The sequence below is a fragment of the Anolis carolinensis genome, chromosome 4, assembly GCF_035594765.1.
Source record: "Anolis carolinensis isolate JA03-04 chromosome 4, rAnoCar3.1.pri, whole genome shotgun sequence".
Taxonomy (NCBI): domain Eukaryota; kingdom Metazoa; phylum Chordata; class Lepidosauria; order Squamata; family Dactyloidae; genus Anolis; species Anolis carolinensis.
In genome coordinates, this window is record NC_085844.1 from 89584190 (window position 1) to 89597817 (window position 13628).

Consider the following 13628-nt stretch of genomic DNA (forward strand, 5'->3'; position numbering starts at 1 on the left):
TGAAGATAATGCTCTCATTTCAAATTACTAGCTGGAAGAAACTGTTGAAAATGAAGCATAAGTTACAATTAGAGAAGAGCCAGAATGATCAGGGGTGCATAATCAAGAATCAGAGTGAAGAACACTGTTTTAGGTTGAGCAAAATCAGTACAAACAGGCCAACCCTAGAAGTAGGCCAAATATAATACCAGTAATTGTTTATAATAAAATTTAGTTTCCTTGTATTTTTGTTACTTATATTGGAGCCGCCCCCCGCCCCGGTGGCACAATGGGTTAAACCCTTGTGCTGGCAGGACTGCTGACCAACAAGTCAGTGGTTCAAATCTGGGGAGAGCGAGTGAGCTCCCTCTGTCAGTTCCAGCTCCCCATGCAGGGACATGAGAGAAGCCTACTACAAGGATGGTAAAACATCGAACATCTGTGTGTCCCCTGGGCAATGTCCTTGCAGATGGCCAATTCTCTCACACCAGAAGTGATTTGCAGTTTCTCAGGTCACTCCTGACACACACACAAAAATTGTATTTATTTATCTGTTTGTTAAGGGCTTGTTTGTCAAAACTGTAGGCAAAGAGGCTCTTTAAAGTTCTCTCTCATTAATCACCTTATACAAAACATGATGCCTTCTGTGTCCAGTAAAAATAAAAGGTAAAGGTTTCCCCTGACGTTAAGTCCAGTTATGTCTGACTCTGGGAGTTGGTGCTCATCTCCATTTCTAAGCCGAAGAGCCGGCGTTGTCCGTAGACACCTCCAAGGTCATGTGGTCGGCATGACTGCATGGAATGCCATTACCTTCCCGCCGGAGCGGTACCTATTGATCTACTCACATTTGCATGTTTTCGGACTGCTAGGTTGGCAGGAGCTGGAGCTTACAGCGGGCGCTCAAGCCACTACTGGGATTTTAACCTGGGACCTTTCTATCTGCAAGTTCAGCAGCTGAGCGATTTAACGCACTTCGCCATCGGGGCTCCAGTAAAAATACCTGGTCCTATATCAAGTATTTTTATTCTGTAAAAAACAAAATCAATTTGCTGTTCTTTCTTAAGCAAAAAGACCAATTCAGCAGGTTTTAAGCCCCCCCTGTGAATGTGGATCCAATGGCCAAATTGTTAATAGTCCAGAACAAAGCCTGAGAATTTTTGGAGTCATAGAGTAGAATCATAGAAATATAAAGAGCCATCCAGTTGAACTTCCTGGCATGCAAAAATCAAAATAATCTTAGATGATTACCACTCTGCTTCTGTTTAAAAACCTCCAGAGAGACTCCACCACACTTTGAGGTATTGCATTCCTTTGTCAAACAATTCTCACCATCAGGAATTTCCTTCTTAATGTTTAGGTGAAATCTCTTTTCCTATAGTTTAAATCCATTGTGGAGTATCAAAAATCAAGCTGGCTCCATCTACAAAATGACATCATTACAACATTACACTACGCCCCAGATGGTGTAGTGGACTAAGTGACTTGAAGGTTGGGTTGCTGACCTGAAAGCTGCCAGGTTCGAATCCCACCCGGGGAGTGTGAGGATGAGCTCCCTCTGTCAGCTTCAGCTCCATGCGGGGACATGAGAGAAGCCTCCCACAAGGATGGTAAAAACATCAAAACATCCGGGCGCCCCCTGGGCAACATCCTTGCAGATGGCCAATTCTCTCACTCCAGAAGTGACTCAAGTTGCTCCTGACATGAAAAAAAAAAACACATGGCTATTGTATCCTCTCTTAACATTCTCTTCTCCAAGCTAAACAGACATGGCTCCCAAAACCACTCCTCATAGGACATGGTTTGCAGACGTTTTATCATTTTGATTGCCCTCCTCTGGGGACATTCCAGGTTGGCAATATTATTTAATTGTTCTGTCCAGAACATGAAACATATTACACTCAAAGTTTGCTCAGAGTAGAATAAAGTGGTACAATTACTTTACTCAAACAAGATTATACTTCTATGCTCAAAAAAGTGTCTGAAGTATATCACACTGCAGTTTATCAAAGTGTGTTTTATACAATGGAGTGTGTGTTTTTTTTCCCAAATGCAGATACTAGCAAAGAAATTTTAGTGTAAATTCTCCTTCCAGCTTTGATGGTCCATACCCACAGTCCTTCCAAGCCTAATCTCCATATCCTTACAAGCTAATTTGCTATGTGGATTTTGCCAAAGAACATCTATAGCACAACATTGGTCTGATATTTGGGACTCAGCCTAATATTCAGGAGGAACATTTTATTTATTTTATTATTTATTTACAGCATTTATATTCTGCCCTTCTCACCCTGAAGGGGACTCAGGGCGGATCACATTACACATATAGGCAAACATTCAATGCCTTTTAACATAGAACAAAGACAGACAAACATAGGCTCCGAGCGGGCCTTGAACTCATGACCTCCTGGTCAGAGTGAGTCATTGCAGTGAATCATTGCAGCTGCTCTCCAGCCTGCGCCACAGCCCGAGCCCATTAGACTCTTAATAAATTTCCAATTCAGCATCTCAGTGATCCTTGCAATAATCCTACAAGATAGGTTGTGATGAACCATGGGCCTTGTAGTCCTGCTCAGGACATTGTAATTCCTGATGAAGATGAAAACTTGGGTTTTTTACCTTCCCAGTCTGAACTGGATTCCTCTCAGCCAGATCTTTCCCAGGCAGATCTGGGAACCTTGCACCTGCAAGAAAGTTGTGCCCCAGAAGTATGTCAAACAACCCCAGAGCCTACTTCTCCCGTGTTCTTGCGCCGGGAGTTTTGTAAACAACAGAGAAGTTTGGATTCAGCTTCGCGCAGGAGTGCGAGGATAGCAGCTAAGAATGTTGCCAATTAACATTGGTTCTCGTGAGAATCTTTAAGGAGTTTAACATCTGGTCTCAGAGTTTAGCTTTCGTTTCTGATTCCCAGAGAACCGCTTTGGTGAGAAAGTTGGACTCTATATAGGTGTTTTGCCCGCGTAGCAACTTCGCGGAGTCAATTCGTCAGCCTACGGAGCGAGTTGTGTTTGGACAGCGCGTTCCGATTCAAGCCTCGCTCTCGCTCAAGCCTTGCCTTGCTATCCAGCCTTCGCCTTGCTTCCCAGCCTTGTTTACCTGCGGACCTTGCCTTGTTTCCCAGGACCAATCCTTGCCTTGTTTCACGGATTTTACCAAGTTATTCCACGGACCTTGTTCTTGTTCTTAGTTACCTTGTTCCACGTTCAAGCCTTGTTTCAAGTATCAAGTTGTTTCCTAGCCACGTTCAAGTTTTATGGACTAAAGGACCTTGTCATCTCCCCTCACTTTGCTTGGCAAAGTGAGTGTTTCGGTTATTGGATTACAACTTTGGACCTTAATATTTCATATTGGACATTAATTCCTTGGACTAATTTTGACCTTTCCTGAAAGGTCTGCTTCTGGACTATCTTTTACATTTGCTTTTACTAACTTTATATATTTCCTTAATAAAGATATTAGATAGATTCTGGCTTCTGCGTATGGTTATTGGTGCTCTGTAGCCTGGGTCGTGACAGTTTGACTCCGCCAACCTAAGCACCAATTAACCTCGGCCAGAATGTCTACCGGAACCGTACCCGGTGGGCAGCCACTGAGCTACACCATCAGCAAGGACGAAGTGGATCGCATCCGCGACAGACTCAACGCCCAGGATGGAGAAATAAAGGGCTTGCGGGAGCGCGGAATCCGCCTCCCGGCCATGGCGTTGCCTACCAAGTTTACTGGAGAAGCTTCCAAGGTTCATGTTTTCCGTCGCCAATGTCAAGCTTATCTAGAGGCCCGTGATGCCGAGTTTCCCCAAGAAGACATCAAAGTGGCATGGGTTTACAGTCTTCTAGACGGGCCAGCGGCCAACTGGGCGACGGCACTGTTCGACCAAGCCTCTCCACACCTAAGATCAGCGCAACATTTCTTGGACCACCTCAAGGAGACTTGGGGAATCGAGGACAATTTGGAGGCAGCCGGCCACAAACTCCGTCGCCTTTTCCAAGGAGACAGACCTATGTCTCAGTATATAGCCGAGTTCCGAGTGCTGGCCCACAACACCGGCTGGAACGATGTAGCCCTCAGAGGACAATTCCGGGAGGGTCTCAACATTGAAATGCTGGAAGAAATCTCCAAGGTGGATCCTCCCCAGACCCTCGAGGCACTCATTGATCAATGTTTACGGGCTGAAGTCATGATTGCCAACAGGAAACAGTGGGTTCGAGGCCAGGGCGGTAGAGCCGGGGCGAAACCCCCCGCTCCCGCCAGCGTTCAGCCACGTCCAGTGTGGAGACCCCCACCGCCAACCCCATACCCCAGAGGAGGCGAGGAGGTGCCGATGCAGTTGGGCAATGTGCGTCCCAGACTAGATGCCGCCGAGAAGGCCCGTCGTCAACGCTTAAACCTCTGTTGGTACTGCGGGAACGGGGGCCACTTCGCCAGAGAGTGCCCAGCCAAAGGGAAGCCTGCCGCCCGTCTTGCGGCGGCGTCCTCCACGGAGACGAAGGCGTCTGAGCCGACTGGCACACAGCCGGCGGGGGAAGCCAACGACCGGGTGTAGAGAGGCTCGCCAACCCGGTCAAAAAATCCATTCAAGAGCCGCCAACCGGGGTCCTGTTCCTTCTCGTGGTCACATTATGGTCAGCAAAAAGGGGACCCGTCATGATCCACGCCATGATAGACTCTGGAGCTACCAACAATTTCATTGATAGAGAGTATGCCGACTCTCTGGGATTACAATATCATGATTTCAAGAATGCCCGTGTGGTGCAAGCCATAGACGGCCGCCCCCTCAAGACGGGCCCCGTAAGTCAATGGTCGGAACCCACCAGGATGTGGATAAGAGAACATATGGAAGAGATTTCCTTCTTTGTTACCGAGGTTCCCCATTTCCCTGTGATTTTGGGAATTCCATGGCTGACTCTCCACGACCCTAACATCTCCTGGTCCAACAGAGAACTGCAGTTTGCTTCACCGTACTGCCAAAACCATTGCCTCGTAGCCAAGGTATGCCATGCCACAGACACCGAGCCCATCATCACCTTGCCAAAGAAGTACTCCGAGTATTGGGATGTATTCAATGAGAAAGAAGCCGAGAAATTACCCCCACATAGACCTTATGACTGTGCCATTGACTTGGTGGAGGGGGCCCCGATCCCGCGAGGGCATCTCTACTCCCTGACTGAACCAGAGCAAGAAGCTCTCAGGGAATTCCTAGAGACAAACCTTCGCAAGGGATTCATCAGACCCTCTCAATCCCCAGCCGCCTCTCCAGTGATGTTTGTGAAGAAGAAGTCAGGGGAACTACGCTTGGTGGTGGACTACAGAGCATTGAACAATATCACCAAGCGGAACAGCTATCCCCTGCCCTTAATCTCGGATCTACTGGATCGGCTTCGAGGAGCCAAGGTTTACACCAAGCTGGATCTTCGGGGGGCTTACAACTTAGTTCGCATCAGGGAAGGGGACGAGTGGAAGACCGCCTTCCAGACCAAATTCGGATTATTCGAGTCCCGAGTTATGAATTTCGGTTTATGCGGAGCCCCCGCAACGTTCCAGCATTTTGTCAATGACATTTTTCAGGACTATCTGGACAGGTTCTTGATAATCTACCTGGACGATTTTTTGGTGTTTTCTAGATCACAATCAGAACATGAGAACCACGTCAAAATGGTGTTACAACGATTGCGGGATCATGGACTTTATGCCAAACTGGAAAAATGCGCCTTTGATCTACAAGAGGTAGATTTCCTTGGTTACCGCATCTCGCCTTTAGGGCTCTCCATGGATCCAGCCAAGGTTTCAGCAGTATTGGAATGGCGGGCGCCAACTAACAAGAAAGAGGTGCAGCGTTTCTTGGGGTTCGCGAACTATTACCGCAAGTTCATTCCAGATTTTGCCCACTGGTCTGACCCAATCACTAGCTGCATCCGTGGAAAACAGCCCTTCCGCTGGACTGATCAAGCAGAGAAAGGTTTCCAGCAACTAAAGAAATTATTCACATCCCAGCCAATTCTACAGCACCCAGATCCTGGAATCCCTTTTGTTGTGCAAGCGGACGCCTCGGATGTGGCAATTGGGGCTGTACTCTTACAACCGGTGGGAGACCACCTTCATCCCTGTGCCTTTTACTCCCGTCAACTAACCACACCAGAGAAAAATTATACCATTTGGGAAAAAGAACTACTGGCCATAAAGGCAGCTTTTGAAACTTGGAGACATTGGCTAGAAGGGGCCAAATTTCCCATTGAAGTCCACACTGATCATCGTAATCTAGAACACCTAAGAACTGCCCGCAAACTAAATCAAAGGCAGCAACGTTGGGCTTTATTCTTTGAACGTTTCAACTTCCAGATCCATTATGTGACCCCAGCCCAAACCAAGCAAGCAGACGCCCTGTCACGTAAACCGGAATACGCTGCAGGACGCAAGGAGACCTTTGAATCCCAACTGCTACAACCCGAGAACTTTGCCACGCTCACGGTGGGGAACACCAAATCCATTCCCATTGGTTCAACTTCCCCTACTCCAGGACCCATCTGTGCTCAAGAAATCAGGGCTAGTCAGCAAGCAGATGCCTGGGCGCAGGACCAACTTCGCCAAGGTCTGCATTTTCCCTTTTCGCTTAAAGATGGGCTGCTCTGCTATAGAAATCATGTTTATATCCCACCCGGACCGGGCAGGGAAAAAACGCTTCGTCTGTGTCATGACTGCAAACCAGCAGGACACTTCGGACTATTTAAAACTATGCATTTGATCCTAAGGGATTTTTGGTGGCCCAAGATCCGCAAGGATGTAGAAAAATATGTCAACACCTGCCCAGTATGCCAGCGCTCCAAGATACGAAGGGAAAAGCCCTCAGGGCTTTTACACCCCCTTCCTACCCCATCTCGCCCATGGGAAATAATTTCCGCGGATTTCATCACTGACCTACCACCTTCCTGTGGATTCACCACGATCTTAGTGGTGGTGGACCTTTTCACCAAGTTAGCCCATTTCATTCCCTGCGAAGGCCTCCCCACGGCCAAAGAAACTGCGGATCTATTTCTTCAGCATGTTTTCAGACTACATGGATTGCCCAAGAGTTTAGTCACAGACCGTGGATCTCAATTCACCTCTCGTTTTTGGAAGGCACTACAAAAACTACTGGGCATAGACTCTCGCTTATCTTCAGCTCATCATCCCCAAACAGATGGGCAAACAGAGCGCACCAATGCCACTTTGGAGCAGTATCTTCGCTGTTATGTAAACTACCAACAGGACAATTGGGCTTCTCTGTTACCACTGTCTGAGTTTGCCTACAATAATGGAGTTCAAGCTTCTACAAAAGAAACGCCGTTCTTTGCAAACTACGGCTTTCATCCACGTTTCTTTCCCCCTGTCATTGAAACTTCAGAAGTTCCCGCAGCAGAGGATTGGCTGCAGGAACTCACAGCGGTGCAACAACTTTTGCTCCAGCAACTGGACCAAGCCAAGGAGGACTATAAACGCCACGCTGACAAACACCGCCAGCCGGGCCCCGAAATCAAGGTAGGAGATCGGGTTTTTCTGTCCACTCGCTTTCTGCCCTCCCACCGCCCATGCCGGAAGTTAGATGCCCGCTTCATTGGCCCCTATCCAGTGGTGGCGCAATTAAACCCCGTGACTTTCAAACTCCAACTCCCGCGTTCAATGCGCATTCACCCAGTGTTTCACCGTTCCCTGCTCCTTCCGGCGGATGGTGTGCGTCCTGATACAGACCAACCGGCCCCCCCTCCTGTTTTGATGAATGGGGAGGAGGAGTTCGAGGTTGAGGACATTTTGGATTCTCGCTTTCATCGCCGCCGCCTACAATATCTCATTGACTGGGTGGGTTTTGGCCCTGAGGAACGCTCTTGGGAAGACGCCTCCACAGTCCATGCTCCTGATCTAACCCGTCGCTTCCATCTGACCTATCCCACCAAACCGCGACCTCGCGCCTCGGGGAGAGGACCCCAGTTTGGGAGGGGCCCTGAGGAGGGGGATAGTGTGATGAACCATGGGCCTTGTAGTCCTGCTCAGGACATTGTAATTCCTGATGAAGATGAAAACTTGGGTTTTTTACCTTCCCAGTCTGAACTGGATTCCTCTCAGCCAGATCTTTCCCAGGCAGATCTGGGAACCTTGCACCTGCAAGAAAGTTGTGCCCCAGAAGTATGTCAAACAACCCCAGAGCCTACTTCTCCCGTGTTCTTGCGCCGGGAGTTTTGTAAACAACAGAGAAGTTTGGATTCAGCTTCGCGCAGGAGTGCGAGGATAGCAGCTAAGAATGTTGCCAATTAACATTGGTTCTCGTGAGAATCTTTAAGGAGTTTAACATCTGGTCTCAGAGTTTAGCTTTCGTTTCTGATTCCCAGAGAACCGCTTTGGTGAGAAAGTTGGACTCTATATAGGTGTTTTGCCCGCGTAGCAACTTCGCGGAGTCAATTCGTCAGCCTACGGAGCGAGTTGTGTTTGGACAGCGCGTTCCGATTCAAGCCTCGCTCTCGCTCAAGCCTTGCCTTGCTATCCAGCCTTCGCCTTGCTTCCCAGCCTTGTTTACCTGCGGACCTTGCCTTGTTTCCCAGGACCAATCCTTGCCTTGTTTCACGGATTTTACCAAGTTATTCCACGGACCTTGTTCTTGTTCTTAGTTACCTTGTTCCACGTTCAAGCCTTGTTTCAAGTATCAAGTTGTTTCCTAGCCACGTTCAAGTTTTATGGACTAAAGGACCTTGTCATCTCCCCTCACTTTGCTTGGCAAAGTGAGTGTTTCGGTTATTGGATTACAACTTTGGACCTTAATATTTCATATTGGACATTAATTCCTTGGACTAATTTTGACCTTTCCTGAAAGGTCTGCTTCTGGACTATCTTTTACATTTGCTTTTACTAACTTTATATATTTCCTTAATAAAGATATTAGATAGATTCTGGCTTCTGCGTATGGTTATTGGTGCTCTGTAGCCTGGGTCGTGACATAGGTGTGCATTCTTATCATTAGTATTGGAAAACTGTAAGTTCTACCAAGTCATTTACAAAAGTTTTACTATTTCAGCACAGCAAGCAGCTGTATCCTTTTGTACTCTTAAACTACAAGGAACTTGATCCAAAATAATTGGGGTTGGGGGTAGGCAGTCTTTAGCCTTTTGTTTTATGAACAGTGGGCTACAAATTGAATTAATTGAGCACTATTGGGCAGGATAACAGTGTAGGCGGGAAGTGCTCTTCTTCCTTTAGAGCAGGGGAGGAGAACCAGTTTCAGACAGAGACAGTGAACTGGCCCTAGTCAAGATATTAGTTGGTTTCAAACCAGCAGAGTGAGGCCCCACTGACATGCTTCCCTTCTTTCTCTCTATTTTGCCCTCCCCTGCACACAGATAAACAAAAACACACATACCAGTCACAAATGTATACCCCATTCATACACACACATCTCACACTGCTCCTCAAGTGACCCATGAAGAACAGATGAAGCAGTATATTTTTCTTGCTCTATGTAACAGCAGGGCTTCCATTCTACATTGTTGGCCAGAGTTCCTCTGGACATTCCACCTGCTGTTCTTTCAGACCATTTTCTGACCTGATTACAAGCTTTTATTATTATTATTATTAAATTAAATATATTGTCCTTGTTGGAACAGAGTTATGAATCAACATGTTCTTCTGTACAATTTATTTGTGAGAATCAAGCTTTGGAACGCCCTTCCCAGGGAGATTAGCAAGTCCCCCCACTGTCTGCGTCTTATTAAGACCCAAAGACCTAGATGTTCAAACAAGCTTTTGAGAATGTCTAACCCAGGGGTCCTCAAACTTTTTAAGCCGAGGGCCGGTCCACAATCCTTCAGACTGTTGAGGGGCCGGATTATCATTTGAAAAAAAATACAATCAAATTCCGATGCACACTGGATATGTCTTATTTGTAGTGCAAAAACAACAACAACAACAACAACAACAACAACAACAACGAAAGAACAATACAATATTTAAAAATAAAAACAATTTTACCAACATACATTTATCAGGATTTCAATGGGAAGTGTGATTCTGCTTCTGGCCAATGAGATAGTCAAATTAATTAGGGTTGTTGTTGTTGTTGTTGTTGTTGTGTGCTTTCAAGTCATTTCAGACTTTGGGCGAGCCTAAGTCTAAAATTTATTTATTTATTTATTTATTTATTTATTATTTACTGCATTTATTTACTATATTTGTATCACACCCTTCTCACCCCAAAGGGGGCTCAGAGTGGCTTACAAATTATATGTACATACAATATATTATATTATTAGCATAGCACAATATTAGCATTATATATTACTATATTGAACTATACCATTATACTGTAATATTATTAGTAATATTATATGTAATTTAGAATATATAATTAATATTATTATATGGTATTATTATTAGTGTTATATTGTATTACATTATAATATCAATATCAATATTATATGTATATACAATATATTATATTATAAAACTGAGGGCGGGGGCCAGGTAAATGACCTCGGAGGGCCACATCCGGCCCCTGGGCCTTAGTTTGGGGACCCCTGGTCTAACCCCTAGTTGCTCTGAACAATTGTTATGCAGTCTTGCACTACATCCCATGCCCTCGTCCCATGGCTGCACCTTTTGCACTTATCCCATTCCTTTGCCCATTGTTTACAGCCTGGCCATGTTTACGGTAGCATACTGCCAGAAGAACGCCATTTTAATTAAGTTTTAAGTTGTTGTTTTATATGTCTATTTGATTTAACTAATTACATTTTATATTGTGTTTTATTTTATGTTCTGTTTTTGGCACTTTTGTGCCATGTGTAAGCCGCCCCGAGTTCCTTTGGGGAGATTGTGGCAGGATACAAGAATAAAAGGAACCCTGGTGGCGAAGTGTGTTAAAGCACTGAGCTGCTAAACTTGCAGACCAAAAGGTCCCAGGTTCAAATCCCAGGAGTGGAGTGAGCGCCCGCTGTTAGCTCCAGCTTCTGCCAACCTATCAATTCGAAAACATGCCAATGTGAGCAGATCAATAGGTACCGCTCTGGCGGGAAGGTAACAGCGCTCCATGCAGTCATGCCGGCCACATGACCTTGGAGGTGTCTACGGACAACACCGGCTCTTTGGCTTAGAAATGGAGATGAGCACCAACCCCCAGAGTCAGACATGACTGGACTTAACATCAGGGGAAACCTTTACCTTTATACAAGAATAAAGTTATTATTCAGCATGTTTAGCCAATGAATTAGTTTCACACCTAAGACTGATTTAAAATAGTTTTACAAAATTAGACATGATCAATTATTTCTCAGTACTAATTTATCTGGGTCAATGTTATCATTCTTACCAAATTTGTTACCCTCATTGAATGCTGGCAGCATAAAGTCAGAGGCCCCATCTATACTGACCATTTAATGCAGTTTGAAGCTAGCTTGCTCAATATAACAGCTAGCTTACAACTGTGGTGGCCAGGCAACAAATTCCCACAAAAGCATACAAAAGAAAGTCCTTAGTGGCCATCAGTGTTTGGTGATTTGTGAAACCACCATCTGGGTCTCAAACTGGTTCCAGGATTTTCTATGTAGTCATTTGCATAGAGAAACTACTCTCTTCAATACCAGTTTGAAACTGCATTAAATAATCAGTGTACATATGTCCGGAATCACCCTGCACTATCTAAGTGTTCCCTTTTCCCATCCCAACATCCAAAGTGACTCTGGAAGGGAGCACAAGGTAATAGAGAAGAAATTACTGAGGGCTTGTCTGGCAATGATAGACAAGAGGATAACAGGAGATAGCTTGCCTTTTTTTCTTCTCTAAAGATTATGCAGAAGAAAAGAAGCACTGTTACAAAATAAAAAGGGACGTATTTGCTTTTGATTTATGTGGATTCCTTGACACAGTCTAGGAAGCAGAAGAAAAGTTGGCAACAAAGTTATGCAATTGGGTCTTTTTCTCGTTCATGTTTCTACATCAGCAATTGTGTAGCAAAAAAGAAAGCAAAATCAGTCACTGTTGCTGTTCCTGTCTTATCTTTCTTCCTTTGTATCGTTCGCTGCTGACCGTGGGTTGAGGCACATGGGCAGTGAGTGACCCTCTTCTTGCTTACTGGCTTGAGGCTCTTAGCCAACAATACAAGGAGACAGCATAGATCCTCACGTAGGAGAGTTTTTTCTACCCTGAAAAAGCTGGACTGTTCATAGGACTTCATCACACATAGTAAAATCAGTGTTTCTATGCATTTAAGAAATGGCAACCCATTGTGTCCTTAACACGATGCAAGCTTCAACTGTGCTGTTTCTAAAGTAGTGGTTTTTCCAGTGATTCCTAAGGCAATTGGCAAGTGACTTATTTTTAAATTAAATAGAGACTGGCCAAATGGCCAATTTCCCAGTGTGGTGTTAATCACAATTGCTTGCTATTATTGCCCTCTTGTAAATAAAATAACACAGTGTGTGGGAGGAGCCAAAATGCCTATTTTCCCAGATCGCCAATGCAGAGGCTTGACGAAAGAGTTAATTTAAAACCATTTCCTATAATTGCCAATGCAAAGGCTCTGGGAAAGATTAGGGTTAATTTTAAACGACTTCCTATGATCTGAGGTGATGTTTTGTTTTTGTTTTTTGTTTTTTTAAAAAAGATAATTGAAATCCTGGAGGGACAATGGGAGGAAATATCAGTGCAAACGACTCCAGGGAAAGTGCCGCCTTAAGAAAGGTGCTTCTGTGTGTTGTCGAAGGCTTTCATGGCCGGGATCATAGGGTTGTTGTATGTTTTCCGGGCTGTATGGCCATGTTCTAGAAGTATTCTCTCCTGATGTTTCGCCCATATCTATGGCAGGCATCCTCAGAGGTTGTGAGGTGCTTCTGTTTTAGTCAAGGGTCTTGAGTACAAACAACTCCAGTGTCACCTTAAGAAAGGTGCTTCTGTTTCAGTCTAAGGGGTTTGAAGGTAGAGCTGCCTTAAAGGATGCCTTTTTTTAAAAAAGTGTGTTGGTATCCTTGAAATGGGAGAAGTCATTGCCTGCCCACGTGATGGAAATTAAATGGATGGTTGAGTTAGAAGCTGGAGGAGGCAATATTAGTGTGATCGGAGTGAGTAAATTCTTCATCTTCTTTAAAGACAGAACCCCATGACACTCCACTTTTTCCCTCGCTTTCCCTCATTTTCTCCAACTCAATGTGATAAAGTCCTTAGAGTCTCTTTAGCTTCATGGGTTTAGTTATACTCCAAAAGGAATGGTGTTCTCCTTTGCTGTGTTACAATGGTAATGTAGCATAGCATTCATATAGTCACTGAAGAATGCAATTAATTCCAAGTAACAAAATACCTGTTACTTCCAAACTCTGATGTGATTAATTATTAAATTGGTATTCAATAGTTCAAAGCTCTTTTGCTTAAAAAATGTCCCAGAAGCAACGCTAATCAAGATTTTTGTTTTTAAAAAAGCACTTGTTTAAGGTCATGCACAAAGGTCTTATGCAAATCATTTCGACTGGAAAGGGAAGCTTTTAAAAGGAGAACCAATTTCCTCCTGAAGGATCTGCCTTCCCTCTCTGGCATGCTATGTTGCCTTTTTCAGGAACCTTGAGGAACATTCTAACATCCTACATCAGAAAACTCTCATTTTTCTCCTCTTGGGACTCTTGCTCTCACCACCACTCTTTTGAAAAAGG